The following is a 17414-nucleotide window of genomic DNA, read 5'->3' as shown; positions in this document are numbered from 1 at the left end:
GTTTTTTCCGATAATCCGAGAAAATGAACGTGGCTCTACCGCCCTGTGCCATGAGTCATTTTTACTATGGTATGGTTTAAATTACCTACAAAAATACTCATTATCTCTTAAATATTATATTATATACATTTTTATTGTTGAGATGTTTGTCTGATGAAAATCGGTCCAGTTTAGCCGAACATCCGGGATATCGGGGGCCGACTTATCGGGGTTCCACTGTAATAGCAAAAGGACAGATTTATCTTCAAATTTTGGACGTCGCTTGGTGCACGGTATTTTGAAAATAAACGAATTTATTGGAATTACTTATCTTCTAGCCTTTCAACTATCTCATATTTTCTAACTGACCAGTTGTCTACTGCTTCGTGCTCCACGTCACAATTTAATGGTTTTGCCAGTCTGTCATTATTTCTACCGGTTTAAGGTATTTAGAACGGTCCGGTTCTGTAAATTATCCGGACATTCCAATAATTATAATTCTTTTAAATATCTGTCCGCAATCTAGCCAGGTTTCTGCTAGGTTGTTGAAGTTTCTGTCCGGTTAATATTCTTTGAACTTTCGTAACGATTTTTTAGACAATTAATACGAAATAAATTATACAATAACAATTTTTTGGGAGGTAATAGTTATTTTCCTGCAGAGACTGCAGTTTGCCGAACGACGCGAAGCGGGAGTTCGGCAAGCAGTCAAGTGCGGAAAAAAGACTTTCTGCAAGAGTTAGGAACAATATTTTTTCTACGATCAATTAATTTAATTAATATGAAAATACATACATAAATTAATTCTTTGACAAGGTTGTCAAAACCAAACTTTCAATATAATTAGTTAGCATGACGACGATCTTGGTTTCCATGACAATGATTCAAAACGATTGCGACTGTTAGTTCTACCGATTTGACTTTCGAATATTATGTCAAAATAATTTTATTTCATCGAATTGTCGCGTTAATTTCATTAAAACAGGAACACAATAAGATACATTTGAAATAAAATAGTAAATAATATGAAAATATTAGTTTATTGCATATATTATAATAATTATTTTAAGGCCATATTAAAATATCTAAACGCGTGTGGAAAAGTAAAATGCGCGGGGAAAAGTAAAATGCGTGCGAAAAAGTAAAACTTTCTAAACTAAAACGCGTGCGCGAAAGTAGACATTTTTACACGCTCGTAGAAAAAATAATCATAAAACCAATTTTATAGGGTCACTTTTGAATTTAAACTAGAATCTATAGCTTTTAGCCAAAATATAATAGGCATATTTTTAATTAACTTTGAAGAGTATTTCATATAAAATATATCATATATGTCTAGTAAATTTATGTTATCTTTTATTAACACCTTGTTCTATTTCAGGTAAGATGCTGATACCAATCACCAATCTGGAGTGTGTATTGATAAGTCTTAAAACCTTGTGCTTAATTCAAGAAAAACGGTAAATATATCTTAAAGAAATCATTAATTTTAATTACAGTCTCTTTCATTTGTATATTAGAAAAGAGAGAAAGAGAGAGAGAGAGAGAGAGAGAGAGAGAGAAGAGAGAGAGAGAGAGAAATAATTACAAGACCAATTTTATCTGGTCACTTTTGAATTTAAAATGGAATCTAGAGCTTTTAGCCAAAATATAATAGACATATTTTTAATAAACTTTGAAGGGCATTTTACATATTATATATATCAAAGTCAAAACATGCATACTATATAGAAAACACTATGATAATAATTGCCTTGTACTATGGCTTGTTTTTTAACCAAGAGGAGTGATTCAAATTTACCGCGCTGTATTGCTTGTTTGTAATTGGTCCAGCCGCAGGCAAGTTTACTCCACTGTTATAAAATTTTGACACTAATGACATTTATTAAATTTTGACAATAGTGACATTTCATAAGTTAAAAGTTATATCGGCGATTTTTTGTGTTTCTGTGTTATTTCTTTGAGTTTTAGATTGTTAGTCTGCTTTTATATATAAAGTAGTTCTTTTTGGAATTCTTTCGCGACGTTTTAATTTAATATAATATTTATGGATTACCGTTGAGGGCCGACTAGATCAACCAAAAAAGAAGATGTATTTGGTTGTTATTCTAGTTGCTTTCTTGGGTGTGAATCTGTCTTTTTAGTTTACTCCTCTTGGTTAAAAAATAAACAGTCCTTTGAGAGTTTTATCGGTCGTTAGTGCAGCGATCTCCAAAAGCAATTTCGGGATAAAGGCGTTTTAAAAGCTGATGCATATTCATTTTAATGCAAACATTTTTAGATATTCAGTGCTACTGTCGAGTGCACAATCAACCTTTGACATAGAAATATTAGGAGAGAATAGCGTTCGGAAATCTGTTAAAAGGTTTTAGTTTTAAATCAAAGGCTTTAATAAAAAACATATTACTGACAATTAAAATCCTTTAATAGTACATTCTTTCACGTTTTTTGCTCTAAATTTTAAAGAACCGCTTGGATTGACATGAAATTTGGAATGCGCATGGCTTTCATGTCAAAGAAAAAAAGTGATATTGTGCCGATGTGTGCTTTTGCCCTGGGGGTGACTTTCACCACCTCTTGGGGGTGAAAAAATATAAGTCCAAAATAAGTCCGGAAATGAATGAACTGACTAATTTTAAGTAACTTTTGTTCTATAGAGCTTTTTCGCCAAGTCAACACTTTTCGAGTTATTTGCGAGTGAATATGTTCATTTTTTAACAAAATAACTAAATTTTTGGACGGTTTTTCGCAAATAACTCAAAAAGTACGTATTTTTTTTTTGAAAAAAACATTCTTAGCAAAATTATGGCCTCTAAAAAAGTAAAAAAAATGGTTTACGCGTTAGGCCTCTGGACCTCGTAAAACCAGAGTTATAGCCAATGAAAAATAGATTTATATTCACAAAACTTCAAATAGAATACTTCGAAGTGAAATATCCAAAAAATTAAGCACTTTTTGGGGAAAATCTATTATAACTTTTTTAAAGTGTTTTAAAAGAGCTTTATTTCTGTTTTTCTAAAAAGTTTTTATCATTAAATTTAAGCAAGTTACGTTCAAAATTAAGTTGGTCCCTTTTGTTTTGGCAATAAAAAATCGGGAAGACCACCCCCTAATTAGCAACTTAAATGAAATAAATCGTTACCGCTCCACAAATTATGTTAATTATGTTGTGTTTATATGATCTGTAAGCTTCATCAATTCAAAATGCTTATTTTTGAAAAAATTTGGTTTTATAGTGAAATTTTTAAAAATTTTAATTTTGAAAAATAGGTTTTTTTTTTAAATAATTTAAACATCGTTAGAGATACCAAAAATATCGAAAAACAAAAAAGTCAGCATTGCTTTTCTGAATATCATGTATTTTTTTGTTTTTCTGTTAGACAAAAAAAATTAAGATTTGGTGTTTCTAAATTTGCATACATTCGTGATCAGTGACTCGTTCAATCCCTTTTAACTACAGCCCTTTCAAAAATAAGGACTTTGAACCGATGAAACTTACACATCATATAAACAATACATACACGAGTCAAGAAACTTGTGAAGTCGTAAACATTTTCATTTGAGATACTAATTAAGGGGTTATTTTCCCGATTTTTTTACCAAAAAAAAGGGACTAATTTTTTTGAGCGTAACTTGTTTAATTTTGATGCTAGAATTTTTTTTATAAAATAAAAATGAAGCTTTTAAACACTTTCTCCGAAATGTGCCCCTTTTTTGGTTATTTCACGTTAAAGTATTCCATTTGGAATTTTACGAATATGAACCTATATTTAATTAGCTATAACTCTGCTTTTACTGGGTATACAGAGGTGATATATACACCATTTTTTTTAAATTTTTTGAAAATACTTACTATTTGAGTTATTTGCAAAAAACCGTCTAAAAGCGTGGTTATTTCGTTGAAAAAATAAACATATTTACTGGCAAATAACTCGAAAAATATTGACTTAGTGAAAAAAACTCTATAGAACAAAAGTTACTTAGAATTAGTCAGTTTATCCATTTCCGGACTTACTTTGGACGAATATTTTTTCACCCCCAAGAGGGGGTGAAAACCACCCCCGGGACAAAGGCACATATCGGCACAATATCATTTTTTTCTTTGACTTGTTAGCTATGTGTATGCTAAATTTCATGTCAATCCAAGGGGTTCTTTAAAATTTAGAGGTTTTGCAATATTTTACCGTTAAAGAACGGACTATACCGTTAGTATTTATTTATGAGTACATTAATAATTATTATTTTACATAATTGTATCAATTATTATTGTACATAATTGTGAGTATAATAAATATGTATAGCTAATAATTTCTTGAAGAGTCTAAGAGAAAATTGCGGAAAATGAAATGGAAACACACTAAAACTTCTAAAAAATGAAAAAGCCGCAGGAATCGAAAATATACCCTGTTGTGTAAACAAAATTTTAAATTCTATTTCATATTATGGTTCCCATGTTTCTAAATGTGCATTTTTAAGTCTCTTAAAAATATCATTTTTAAGTTTTTTGATACAGCTGTACTTTTTGCTAGTAAGAATTTTAGTCGCCGAAAGCGAAAGAAAGTGTGTCGTCGTTGTGTATATTTTTTTTATTACTCCAATTTATTTAACAATCTGTTCCGTTAGGAACAATCAGTTAAAGTTATGACTTTCTTAGGCTATAACATGTAGGTAAGAATTCCAATGAAGACTTTCTTTTCTAAATTATCAACAAATGTATAGATAGTACTACTAATAAAATAAAGTAAAACTTAAAATAGTTCTAATTTATCTAAAATCTATTTGGTACGTCAGTTGGTTTATAACGCTTAAGTCTGCGAACTTCACCCTCCGTGTTTAATAATTCACTCGCGAAATCATTTGGATGCGCACTAAGTCTTTCTTCATCCTTTTCACTGTATTTTCTGATTTCCTCTTTGATGCTGGGAACTTTCAGGTCTCTCTCTATTATTGCGTTGGGGACGTACCATGGAGCGTTTACTATGGTTCTTAATGCCTTATTTTGAAAACGTTGTATGATTTCCAAGTTAGAGTTGCTGGCTGAGCCCCATAGCTGTATGCCATAGGTCCATATATGGGTTTAAGTATGGCTTTGTATACCACTAGTTTATTTTCAATTGACAGTCTTGAATGTCTACCCAGAATCCAGTACATTTGTTGAAGTTTGAGTCCAAGTTGCTTATTGTGTACAAATAAAGAAAACATTTTGCTCTCATTTTGTACCATGGCGAATCGCAAAAGCAAGTGCAAAACTCTGTGTGCGGAGAAAGAAATAAGAGTTCCTTCAGCCCTCAAAGGGAACAGTTCGCCTTTCACTCTCTCAGTGCAATTCTCTCTCGCGAAATAATGGTACGCTGTATACCGGCATATTAGCGACGTACCTAAGTACAAGGTAATATGCCGGTATAAATGAACTAATCTGGGGAACTACTTTTTAGGATCGCTGAAAGCGACTACGGCATTAGAACCGACCTTCGGAGCACCTGGTGTCCAGAGTCATTGCTAAGGCGCGTCAGCTGAAGGTTCCAGGGTTATCGGCACTAAATTGATACAAATGGAGTCCTTGGAGGTTCTTTGAGTCGCTTAACATGAATACGCCATCAGAACCGACCACTGGAGGAGCTGGTGCCCAGTTTCACTTTTAAGGCATGTCGTCTTGTGGAGTTTCGGGAGCTTTTCAGCATTAAATTGATGCAAATTGATTACTCAGGAGGAGGTTTTTGGGATAACTAGTGTCTAAAATTTCATCATCTTCTGGAGTTTCGATCGACTTCAGCACTAAATTGATGCAAACACAAGAAGCGAGGGGTTTTAGGGGTTACTGAACACAAATACTCTATCAGAACTGACCTCCGGAGCATATGGTGCCACCGGTCACTGCTAAGGCATGTGATCTTCTGAGTTTTCGAAGGCTTTCACCTTGAATGCATACAAATAAATTACTGGGAGGTTTTTGGTGTCGCTCAATACGAATACGCCATCAGAATCCACCCAACGCCCAAGGACACTACTAAGGGATGTTATCTATTAAGAGATTTTTTCAGCACCAGGTGCATGGGGTGTCGGTTCGCAGTTCTGATGACGTATTCATATTCAGCTATCCCAAAAACCCCTGAGTTATCTGTTTGCATCAATTTAGTGCCGGAAACCCTCAAAACTTCAGATAAAGTGACTTAGCAGTGAACCTGGGTACGAGAGATCTCAGTGGTCGGTTCTGACGGCATATTCGTCTTAATCCATCCCCAAAACCCCCTTAGTAACAAAATCTGGTTGTTAATACATATGTTTTGATATGTTTATGCACTTTTGGATGCATAGTATGCACTTAAAAATGTAACTATGCATTTCCACACATTTTTCTATAGTAGAATTTTTTCCTAACATCATCCTGAACGCAATGCAAGACGTTGCAAGTCTCTAGGTGCTGTATTTAAAATTCGATTTATTTTGTGCTAAATTCCCTGGTCTATTATAACATAACTTTTTCTGTCAGAATGAAAATGCCACCTCCTACATCTATCTATAAACAGAACCGCTCTCGTCTACACAATTAAAAAAACGGTCATCATACCTTGTGTTGGCCGTTAAACGGGTAATAGTAATAAACGTAAAAGTAATGAAAGTAATAAAACAATAGAAAAAACTGGAGAATCTTAGGTTTTCGTATAGTGCTATTTTATTGACTATAATAAAACGTTGGACTCAGTGAATGGAAGAAAATTTCATGGAACTTTACTAAGTTGTAGAAGGCTTCAAATACTCACCTTAAAAACTTCTGCAAATTAATAAAATGTTATGAATGCTACAATCAGAACAAAAATATATCGTAACAAATAGTTAGTCGACCAAACCTGTTTGATTAAAAAATTTCTAAGACTGTTCAAAGTGTTTCGTTATTGGATAATTCAATATATTAGTGGAGTCAATAAAGTTTTTACTTATAATAGAGCCCGGATTAGGAGCATAAATAATGTTGAAATAAGAGCTTAACCCGCGAGTAGTCGCGCGGTGAGATAGAATCTCAATTTTTACCCTTTTTTGCAATAACTTGATGAAAAATTTTGCAATTTTGAAAAAATTCCGTAAGTGCCTCGAGGAAGGGTGTAGTAATGCGTAGGAATTTTTTTTCTTCTTCTTCTTTTTGTGTAATTTATGGCTTTGGGGAGAGCCAATTAGCTTTAACCCGCGAGTAGTCGCGCCGTTAGATAGAATCTCACATTTCATCCTTTTTCGTAATATAGTAAAACCTGTCAGTAACGGCCACTAAAAATTAAAAAACCATTGGCCGATATAGAAAGGTGGCCGCTATTGCCAGTTTTTGTAGTCTACCTATAATTGGTTTGGGAAATTTTTAAACTGGACGTTAGGACAGGTGGCCGATGTTGGCAGGTGGCCGTTAACACAGGTTTTACTGTACAGTAAAATTTGTCAGTAACGGCCACTAAAAATGAAAGAACTATTGGCCGATATAGAAATGTGGACGGTATTGCCAGTTTTTGTAGTCTACCTATAATTGGTTTGGGAAATTTTTAAACTGGCCGTTAGGACAGGTAGCCGTTGTTGGCAGGTGGCCGTTAAAACAGGTTCTTTTAATAAAATTGTTAGAAATATATATTTTTAATATAAAAAGTAGATAAAAGTAGTACTTACAACATAAAAATTTGTTTTAAATTCGTATTTTGAGATAGAATCTCACACGCGACTATCGATGTTACAGAAGTGAGCGCGACTACTCCGGGGTTAAAAGGTATAAATCTCCATTTAAAAAAACATGAGATATGAACAAAAAAAACAGGATAAAATTTAGTGTACGGGGTCGTGTGTAAGTCCTTATTACTATTTCTGATAATACCATAGCAATTTTTTTATACTTTTTCTTTACTTTTAAACATTGAATCTTTAATTTTTCTTTGTACAATTTGAATAGGTATTACAGGAATGGAATGCCATTACTCAACCATACATCTGTTCAAAATTTAATTCAGAGCAATGTGAGACGGTTGGAAGTAGTTACCATATTCGTGTTCAGTATCTAATCTCCTAGAAAACCTCCCGAGTAACAAAATTGAAATAATTCCTTTTGATATTTTCCGAGTTGCAAATTTTTCATTTTCTATGCCAACTGGAAATGTAGGACTGGATGTGCATTAGGGTGGAACGAAAAAATTGATTTTATAATTTCAATGTGTAATAGTGATAAAAAGTTGCCTATAGCCATTGTGAAGCCACAAATAAAATATTTTTCCAAAAAAATATTTGTAGAGGTGCCGAAAAAGGGTTGAAAGTTAGAATTTTTAGTTAAATTTTGCGAATTTTGATGATTTTGGTTTGGTAAAACATAGCTATTTGAATGTCTTAATTCCTATTTTAAATGATAAATACACACTCTAAAACTAATCTTTCAAGATAATTTTAGTTTTAACTTACAACAATCCAATGTTTATTTTTACTAAAACTGGCAAAGTTTGAACTTGAATTCCACATTTAAAGAAATATTTAATAGGAAATATTTATTTCATTCCTTAATACAATTTAACATTCTGACTATAGCAGAAGAGCACATTTCAATAGTAGAGGAACCTGGATCAACCTTGCTAGGGTATATAACTTCTTCTTCCGGAACAGGTGAAGCTATAAATGATACTGGAGCATTTTCAAGAGGACAATCTTTTGAACATTTCCAATATAACAGCTGTCGGATTTGACGGAACTGCCACTAACACCGGTATTAACAATGGTGTAATTGCTTTTATAGAAAAAACGCTGGACGGAAGGGCCGCCCGAGAACTTTATCGTAATACCGATCTATTATCGTTATCGTACTAGATACTCGCATTCTATAAAAATAACAAAGTTACTCTTATTTTGATATTTTAGAAACACCTTGTATACTTGAAAATATTTTATGGTTCTACGCATCATTAATTCCCGCATTTGAGAAAATGTTCGGGGACACACTATATATTATTGCATAAATCAATAGAATATTAGTCATACTTTCATTTCAAATTAGTCCATTTTTCTGAGAAATTAATAGTTTACAATATTTGCATTTTACTGCATGGATTGTAATGAAATTTTGGGATTAGCCCAAAGCCCAAATTCAAAGTCTATCCTATATACTATGGCGCTTTTATCATGGGGGCGGTTCTCACCACTTCTCGGGGATAGAACATTTTTATTTTCGAATTGCATGGAGCAAAAGGAAGAATTTTAAGAAAATTTAAAAATGCGCTCTATAATTTGATCTTATTTTTTTCACCCGTTCAACTTTTTGAAAGTAGAAATAACACTATATTAAGACGTATTGCAAAGAAAAACAATGCATTTAAATTCTAGTGAATGAGGGGTTAAATGTATGTACTTCTCATTTTTCCTTAAAGTATATTAGTCATATATTTTTTTGCACCATATCTCGCTTAGTTTGAATGTAACCGACATTTAACGGTGCTCGTTTTAAAGGCCTTTTCAAACACTACAAAAGCATGAGCACTTTGAGCATGCACCAAAAAACAAACTCTTTTTACCTACCATATCTCTTTTTGTATTATAAATAGAAAATTTACGAAGGAACGAATCTCTTTGTTATTTATAAATAAAAAAAAATTTTATGTAGGTAGTGTTTTTAGTTTGATGCATAGTTTTTAAGGTATTCACAAAAAACCGTCCGAAAACGTGTCATTTTTAAATGAAACTGGCCAATTTTCAACTACGCATAACTCAAAAAGCATTGAGTTCTCAAAAAAAAGTATAGATCAGTTTTTGCTTAAAAATAGGTTCTCTAGCCACTTCCATGCTTATTTTGACCAATAAATTTTCCACCCCCTTGAAGGGGTGGGAATTGCCCCAAGATAAAAGCGCCATAGTATATAGGGTAGATTTTGTTTCTTGAGCTATTCCTTACTTACTGTGAAAATATCAAGTACATCGATGTAGTAGGATGGAATTCGGAGCCAAATACCCTCATTGACTGCCCTATAATAATGCTCTGCTATGATCGCGTGAGAGGGGACACACACAAGATTCTAGCAAAATTCCAATTTTCTGTAACTTTTCGAGTTTTTAAGTAATAGCAACGAATTTTATGTCATTAGAAAGATAATTTTATATTCTTTCAAAATATGTAAAAATATACAGGGCGTATGTAAAAAATTAAGATTTTTTTTTTCATTTTCGGTTAAACCGGAAGCCATATTGTGGTTAAAATTTTTTGTGCTAATAGATAACAAAGTACTATATAATATGTCTGCCAAATTTCAAATTTTAGTTTCTATTACAGAGGTAGTTACGGGCACTCGAATATTTACGGGCACTCGAATATTTTTTTATAAAAAATTCATAACTCCCTTCCTATGAGGAGTTAAGAAATCTGACTAATGTTATTCAATTTAAAGAGAGGATATCAAAAATATATCAAAAAATAAACAAATTCCTTGGAGTCATTTTTGAGAAAATTTAGTTCAAATTTATGTCAAATTTTGACCCCTTAAATATAGGCAACCCATAACTTTTTCTGGAAAACGATAATATTGTTGTTATAGCCCCATCTTTATGCTATATAAATGTTTTTTCAAATTAAATTTATCTTAAACAAGTTTTTAGATTGGTGGGGAAATGTATCGGGTGGGCGGTCGGCCATGCTGGCCGCCATTTTGGATTTGGAAATGTCAAATTACGTATTTCTATTTATCTATCGATGAACTAACTTTAAGTTAAATTTCATTCGTTTCGGTCAAAATTTGCAAAAATGGGCCACAAATAACCCCCCTATTTCGGCCCCCCTTTGAGAGGTTTTTTCAAAAGCTTAGTTTCTCGACAAAATTCTCTTAAACTTACTCATACCGAATTTCATCGAAATCGGTCCAGTAGTTTTTGCTGGGCGGTGGCGACATACGTACGTACATACGTACGTACATACGTAGGTACATACGTACGTACATACGTACGTACATACGTACATACATACGTACATACTTCCGACATGTTTTTTTTTATTTGCTTTTTAGACTCAGGGGGACTCAAAACGTCGAAAAAAAAGTGAAATCTGAAAAAAATTTTTTTGCACGATCCTATAACTCAGTGGTTCCCAACCTTTTATGTCTGGTGACCCACCTTCTGATGTTTTTTCATATTCGCGACCCATCCCTCAGCTCCATCGGTTGTAAGCCGGAGACATTTGGACCAATTAGTTCCATTTTTGCTAATAAAACTATCCAAGGAATCGAAAATGTCTTGGCCAGTTGTAGTGGTGTTTAGTGTATGGCAAAATAACATTTCTTCTTCAACTGATCCATTGAAACTAAACCTTACGAATCATAATAAATTAACTTTGTCAGCAATATCTGTACTTTCGTCTATAAAGAATAAAAGTCATTTTCTTTTATAGCAGATATTAACTCTCCTTTACGTTAACAGACATTTCCTTGATTCGACGTGTCACTGTAAGTGTTGGATATTCTGTTGATCCGGTTTTTCGTCAAACAGAAGTGACGAAATTCTAGATGTTTACTTTTTACGGCTCATAATGGAAGGGAAAGTGTAAGGAAGAAGAGGTTCAGGAAGAAGAAAATGGTTCTGGCTAAAGAACGTAAAGGCGCGTCCAAACCAAATTTGCGGTTCGCGAACAGCTCGCGAGCTGTTCGCGAACTATTGCGAGCTGCTCGCTAACTGTAACCGAACAAGACGTCTACACCAAAAATTAGAGTGGTTCGCGAACAGTTCTATAGAACAGTACGCTGTGGTTCGCATTGGTTGCATTGCTTTGCTGTCCTCACCCATTTTAAAACAAGGCTGTTATATGGATACTATAATTATTTTCTTTTTGTATTCTGCATTTCTGGGATCCCATAAATTGAAATGTTTACGGTATTCCTCTATTAATGTAATAATTTCGTCTTCGGACCATTCCATTTTCGATAAACAGTAATTAACTATTTACTATTAATTAACTGTATTAATTATTAAACTTAACTATATTAACTTATTAATTAACTTTATTAGTAAACAACAATAAAAAAGCAGCAAGCCACGTTGAAATATTTTAACATCAAACTAAAGTAAATACAAACATAACCCATTTTTCGTTTAAGCGAACTTCAATACGTCCAGACCGTTTTGTTTCCTATTGGTTGTTCGCGAACAAACCCTTTGATGTTACCGCTATCCAAGCGAACTTTGAGCGAACAGCGAACTGTTCGCGAACCCATTACGAACTGTCGTCCACACAGCTGTTCACGAACAGCTCGCTAACGGTTCGCGAACAGCTCGCGAACTTGGTTTGTACGCGGCTTAAGAGACTGGACAGGTATGGACAAAAATTCGATACTAAGATCCGCTCAAGATATAGAGCAATTTGGTGTAGTTATAGTCAACCTTCAGTAAGGGAGAAGGCATCATAAGAAGAAGATGTTTAGTTGAAATGTAGTTGAAATGAAGTTTTGAAGGCTTCATACTTTCGAAAGGTTTAGCTAAGGTTTTGAAACAACAGTGTACATTGGGGTATAACCGATTTGAAGGTATTCGGGACAATATTTTCGTAATCCCTTTCTTAACATTTGAAAATACTGGAGGTACTTTAGCGTCATTGCTAGAAGATGGACGAATAAGATCACCTTCGCCAGTAGATTGCAGTTTTCTCTTAACACAAGACCCACTTTTCAGGCAGTTTTCCATCGTTAAATAGAATAAAAACTAGTGAAAATTTCACTACTTTTAAACAAAACCAACGCTAAAAAGAGTATTAAGCCACTGTCGTATGTTATTACTCGGGCAAATACCAGACTACCAGAACCAGACTGAGAACAAGAACCGAGTGTTTGGGTACGAGTAAGAGAGCGAGTGGGAGAAAACTGGTTTGTACGTTACTCAGCTACTGTTAGAGCCACGCCGCGACCCACCTGAAATCCGCCCGCGACCCACTAGTGGGTCGCGACCCACCGGTTGGGAAACGCTGCATAACTTTATTATACTCATACTGCGTATGTAGTACAATAAAGTAAAAAAACCTAAATAAGCCGCTGAAGTGGCCGATTTGTTTGTTCTATACCAATGAATAATTGCCTTTGCATCATTTGTTTTGCACATTGGATGGAAAAACTAAAGACCTTAATGAATTTGAAAGGGCTTTTAGGCAAAGAACTTCAAATTTGTAACCAGCTTCATGTGGTTAATTTCGTTCCCATACAAAACAACCTCTCTACTCTAGAGATTAACGATGATCTAAGCACAGATAAAAAATAGTTACTTGAAATGTGCAAAGCAATCTCCAGTGGTGTATGTCATTCTGATCTTTCTTTAAAAACCCATGGGAAATTAGCTCATTCACCATGACTTACGTTGGCCAATCGCCTTCTTCGGTTATATACTGCAACAGAGAATCCTTCAAATAATCTGAAAACTGTAACTATGTATGTGATGAAGGTGTATGTCCCAGTCTGGTTTCATATTAAACTGAAACCATTGTGTTAAAATGGATCAAAACATAATATATCGAGACTCATCAAATTTTCACATTATCTTTGTGAGGAACATCTCCAAATAATTGATCCAGTAATTCAAAGGAATGTGACAAGAGAAAACTTATAAGGGAGCTAGGTCTGCGGCTACTTTTGCAGGCAAGCTCGGAACTCATAAATGGTGTAAGGAAGTTTGTTATCCCGAAGCTTAACTTTAATGCCAATGACTTACATTGATATATTTCATTAAATGCAACAATGTCATATCTCAAAAAACTAACTTTCGAGAAAATTCAATTTTAAGTTTTGGATGCTGCTAAAAAAATTTTTAATTTATTGAAAAAAAAAATGCTTAAAACCATTAGACAATGTGATTGTTTTGTCTAAGAATCAATTGAAAAAAAAAAGAGTTTTTTAACTTTAAGGGTTAATAAGATCAAATTATTAAAAAATGTTCCATTTTGTGACGTTATTGTCACTTAAATGCATTTGTAAAAGAGGTACAAATTGAAATATGATGATCTTGTTATTATTTAAACACAGTTTTTGGCAAATAATTTTAATATGTCAACTTGTTAAAAACAAGAAGTTACAAAATAAGAAAACTACAAATAAAAATACTGTTCAAGAAACATTAATAAAATATTTTGGCTTAGACATTTTAATGAAAATACGCATGTTTCGCAAAGGTCTTTCTTGGGTGTAAAAAAAGAAATATTAAATTCTTTGACAAAAACTTCATGGAAAATTGCGTAACTTGCAAAAGGTCTATTTCTTTGTTTACAGATTTCAATATAGTCTCTATGAATATCTGCCAATGAGCGGCTACCATCAATAAATATTCGGGATATATTGGCGCGAGTAATAACTTTCAATTCTTGGGATTGATGTTATGTGCTGTCTAATATCTTCCCGAATTTCTGGATTTAGCGATTTCTGGTTTCCGTCTCTTCCACGTTTGTCCGATTAAAGGAGGACGTCTAAAACTTTATTCCGTTTTTCTTGCACAGTTCTTATTATGCGATCAGTTATGTCCAAAGTATTTGCAAAAAATACTTTGCAAACTCGAATCTACTTACCTTCTTTTACAAAATAGTATGCGTTGTTTTTGTTTCTGGGTTTTCTTGTACCTCCGACACGAATATACCGATATTGGGGTACAACTGGTACCAACAGTTTGTTAATATACTCTCTCTGTTTTTGAACTTCACCGAGTGACCAATAGCTTGAAAAAATCTGTATTCTCTCCTCTTCAGTAAATTTAGATGGACACTTGAGTTTACAATCTTTGCACGGATACCTTACTTGTCTTTTTGTCTCATCTTTTTGTTTTTTGAATGAGTTTGGATAGGCTTCACCACAATTTCTCATTTTTTTTGTAAGATTTCTCTTCCAGTTTTCAGTATTCCGTTGACGTTTCTTGCCTTTCTTTGGGGGTGTAACACGAATAGGAATGTCTTGGTTTGCTGATAAGGTTTGATCAGGCTCATTATTACCGTCGTCGTGGTTTTCTTTATCACACTCTTCTGATTCTTCATCACTCTTTGGTACATAGTTCTGATCGTTAATTATGTCTTCACAATCTTCAGAGGACGAAGAAGAGCTACTACTACTGGAAGGCCTACTAGAACACCTACTACAACAGCTGCTTGAAGATGATGAAGAACTTGTTGACTTAGAAACTCCAGGAACAGCTATATTCTTATCATCTGTAAAAAATAATTATCTTCAAACACTATTAACTTCCAAAATCATACCATTTTTGAATTTTTTTGCATTTTTTAATTTTATATGGGAGTGCCTAGGTGTCAAATAAAATACACCATTAAATCCTATACTGTTTTTTCCATATTATAACATAAAATACGTAGGCAAACTATATTTTTTTTATTTTAATGTTTCAGAACTAATTTTTTTATAAAAATATTTTTCCTTGTAGCACCAATATTTCTAAACCGCAACGCCGCGCCCCCTCACATTTTTCCAAAAGTTGGAACAGCCCCTGAAAAAATACTTACCTAGTGCACTTGAAGATTCTTGATTTTTTACAAAAAAACTCATTGTCCATCTCTGAAACGTTTGTTTCATATTCTTGTTTGTTTTGTTGTTCATCATTGTCGAGCATATTCTTTGGGGTACCATTTTCACATTCAAAAACAGAAACTGTGTAGTCAGACATATACTGTTCGGTCGATGCATCCTCATTGGTAGATTGCTGCTGCTTTAAAAGCTGCTGAATATTTTTTAGGCGAAAGGACATTATTACGTTGAAAGCCTAAAATAGTATATTTTTTAAATTAGATCAAATAAAAAGTATTAGACAAATAAACATAATATGCAATTATTTTTGGTTTTAAATGTAAAAATTAGTAAAATTTAATGTAATCAATTGGTCGCAATCCCAAATGGAGAAAAAAGTTGTGTTTAAAGATTGACCTAACCTTAAATAAATATTATTCCTTTTAAATTTTTAAATAATATTTTGTAACAATCAAGTCATATTGTTTACAAAAACTCGGACACCTCCAGCAAAAAAAATATTAAATTTTTTGTAATAAAGTCTTAAGAAAAAATAATACACCAAACAAATATTTTTTTCAGAACAATAGCGTCATATTTTAAATTATTAAAACCTAAACGTTTATCATTTTTTGGCGAAAAAAGTACTAATTCTAAATAATGCGTTATTGAAATAAAATATTATCAAATAAAAGATCTTACCTTTAGTGAAATATCCTCATAAAACACAATAACACGTTTTTTAAACAAAAGCGTAAGCACGTGCCACTTCAACTGACAAACCACAACTGAAATAAAACACTCTTGCGGTAAAAATTTAGACCTCGTCGCAGAAATACTACAATCGTTTGGCGCCATCTCTCAGTTAATTGTTAAATTACAGATATATCGATCTAACAAAGTAAACTTTATACAATTTACTTTCTGTTAAACCACATAACTCAAAAATTCGATTTTTTGAGATATGACGTTGTTGCATTTAATGAGCGATATATATAATTAACTGAACGGAAGAAAAAAATTGCTTAGCCGCCTATGGCAAAACATACAACTGACGAGGACTTAAAAAATATATAAGTGAAGCAAGAGACCCTAGGTGTGAGGTACAGTGTGTGGCTTTTACGTGTTTTCCCTGTCATACACAGGCAGTAAAAAGAGCCATAAAGCTTGTGACTGTGTCATCTCTTAGAGTCTGTGGTCTTGAAGCAAAAATGGCTTTGTTAGAGCAAAGATTTCTTCCCAAAAGGTCATGGCCAAGTTTGAGACAAAAAACCATTTTATTTAAGTATCAAGATGAATATTGTAACTAAAGAAATTGTATAGCAATGTGTACATATAGCAATGACAGCAATGTTAACTGTTATTAGAAACAATATTTGACTAAGAAATATTAGCTACCTCACCAAGTTAAATATATAAAAAATATTTGAAATTTTCTGTATTTTTTGTTAAAAACCTATCTTTTCAAAGCTCTTGCGGCACCTCAAGATGTAAACCTAGAACAAAAATATTTTGTAGTTTTATTGTAGACATGATAAGGCAACTTTCAAGTGCTATTAGGAATTTCCATGAAAGATAAAAATTTTCATTTTACCACCATGAATTTGTTCACAAACTTTTCTCGCACTTTTCCGAATCGAATGCATCTTGATGTGAAAAATTGGTTGGTTTATTACTTTTTAGTGCTTCATTAAAGCCGCATTGGATAGAGAGTAGTGTAGTTGCTAACCTCCACTAAAGGAGAACGCACCACAAGAAGAAGTGCTTCATTGCCTCGCCTATAAACGCACATTTTGATCGCATTGAAATAAAGTGTTTCTTTTACAAGTGATATTCTCCAGAACTAATTTTACAAATAGACAACGAAAAAAAAAGCATTCATTCGTGTTTAAAAATTCGTGTAGCGACAAGAACTGCAGGTTTCAAATGCGGACATTACAACAGCCACCACGTTTAGAACCATGT

This window comes from Diabrotica virgifera, chromosome 7, assembly GCF_917563875.1.
Source record: "Diabrotica virgifera virgifera chromosome 7, PGI_DIABVI_V3a".
In the NCBI taxonomy this organism is placed as follows: domain Eukaryota; kingdom Metazoa; phylum Arthropoda; class Insecta; order Coleoptera; family Chrysomelidae; genus Diabrotica; species Diabrotica virgifera.
The sequence above is the reverse complement of the archived record's forward strand: the minus strand, read 5'-3'. Positions refer to the sequence as shown.